The following is a 2,281-nucleotide window of genomic DNA, read 5'->3' on the forward strand; positions in this document are numbered from 1 at the left end:
CTATTTTATTTTAGTCACCTAAGTCACTTATTTGGACATATTTAATGACCACCAGAAAATAACAGTGTAAGCTGTTCAGGATTTGCTTCCTCCAGCCTGGTGCCCTTCCTCGGTGCCCACAGGGCCTCCTTGGTTACCTTATCACACCATATGATTATTACCTGCTTATAGGTTTCTCCACCACATCTTAACCTCCTCAAGGGTGGGACCTGGTTTTACTCATTTTGAATCCTAATACCTGGCCCAGGACCTGACATGGAGCAGATGCACTCTAGGTTCTTATCGAATGGATGATGTAGATCAATGACTCATTTTATTCCCTTCCAGGAACTGACTTAAACTAAAGCAAGATGTTACGAAGGAACATTTCTAGGATGTAAGGATAGCGAGCCCCTCGAAGCATGGTTTTTAAGGGTTGGCCTGTGGAACCTCGATGTGTTATGAACTCTTTTCAAAAAGGGTCAGTAGAGTTGGATAAACACTTAAAATGTGTTTTTGTTAGAAAAGGTATATTTCGTTATGGTGGTGTTTATCATGGGCTCCTTGAACTAAGCAGGGCATTTGAAGCAAGGTGGCTCTTTTCCTGATCTTCCTTCAAGGAAAACTTAAGAGGCTGAGGGTAAAATCGAGTCAGAAACAGGTGGATGCCAATACATGAGAGAGTACAGTCAGGGCAGTAAAATTCCTGATTAAACACGGTCGTAAAAGGCAGTTAAGTGATGCTTTTATAGACAGCATGAGAATTCTGGTGTAATAGAGAGTTGTTTGGAGTCCTTTATTGTTCCAGTTCCTGCCAAAATTCTAGATGAGAACCGCTGCCCTGGATAGAGTTGCTGAGTGGTGATGAGGCCACCAGGCCACCAGTCAGTCAGTAATAGGTCTTAGGGCAAGACCATGGGAGATAATAGTGGACTTCTTGTTCCCTAAGCTTGATGTTATTAAAAAAAAAAAAAAAAGTTACATGATAAAGTCAAGGACTGCTCTGCTCTTGTTTGTATAAGATTGTCACCCTTTGGCAAGGTTTGTAAATGTGCCTTATTTTCCAGGTTATTAAATGATTTCCCAGTAGCAATCATTTTCCAGTTACACTATTCACAGGTAAATAATTTGCAGGCTGATAAGAAAAAAGACATGGGTAGTCACAGCTTGAAAATCTCTGCCTTTTCTGATTTACCTGAAATGGCATTATTGGTTGGATTTTTATCAGGGTTTGGTGACTAATAACTCCCTTTCATATACAATGCTTCTATGTTCTTAACAATTTATGCCTGCTTGATCTGTAAGTATCTGAGAAAGAACTGCTAAAAACCCTCCCGGTTGTGGTTTTATTAATTTCTCCTTGCGATTGAATTAGATTTTGCTTAATTAACGTTTCAAGATGATTTTTGGAAGATGCAACCAAATTTTGGTAGAATGTTTCTTTTATTACTATGAAGCATTCTTTTTTATGTCTAAAATATAATATTTGAAATAAATTTTGAAAAAGTAATGAATGACAGACTTAACGTCGTACCCTCTTCCACCTGAATCCCTCTTCACTCTGTGTGTGTGTTGTGCATGCGTATATGTGCACACGTGTTTCTTTAGGGCAGAGAGTGCATTCCGGCCAGGTGCGAGGTGGAGAAGCGTGACCATGGGCTGGTCCAGCCCATTCCCCTTCCTGCAGGTCTCAGGGAAGACAATGTGGATGCCAATATATAAGAGAACACATAAGTCAGGGCAATAAAACTCCATCCACACTGTCTTAGCAGTCCTGGGAAAGGGAGATGGGCATTTTTCCCTCCTTCTTTTGAAAATAAACAAGTTTTATTTTCATGACTTTAATGCTTTTTTTTTTCCCCATGAGAAAGGGTGACTAAGAGTAAACGAGAACTTATTTTTTGAATGTCTTTCCAAACATGCAGATTTCACCATCTGGGAGTGGTGGAAAGGAGATATTTTGACCTGAAGACTGAGGGGTGGATACGCTGGCTTCTCAGTGAGTCCCCAAATCCTCAGATATTACACATTCGTGATGAGCACGGTGTGGCCAGCAAACCCCGGCCAAATGACCTAACAGAGGGCACCTAAATGCACAGCCTGAAGCTCTGAGTGTTAATTCACAAGGTCATGATGACAGATGGCTGCAACACTCTGACACATCTCGAGACAAAGAAAAACAGAGTGGGAGCCATGTCGGAAGAATGAGAAAGAGACACCCAGAGAGGGATGCCTGCTGCGGGCACATGCCAACAGGAAAGTCACCGAGATGGACACAGGCAGGTCCCCGCGGGGCGGGCGG

This window comes from Pteropus vampyrus, unplaced genomic scaffold, assembly GCF_000151845.1.
Source record: "Pteropus vampyrus isolate Shadow unplaced genomic scaffold, Pvam_2.0 Scaffold454, whole genome shotgun sequence".
NCBI classification, from domain to species: Eukaryota; Metazoa; Chordata; class Mammalia; order Chiroptera; family Pteropodidae; genus Pteropus; species Pteropus vampyrus.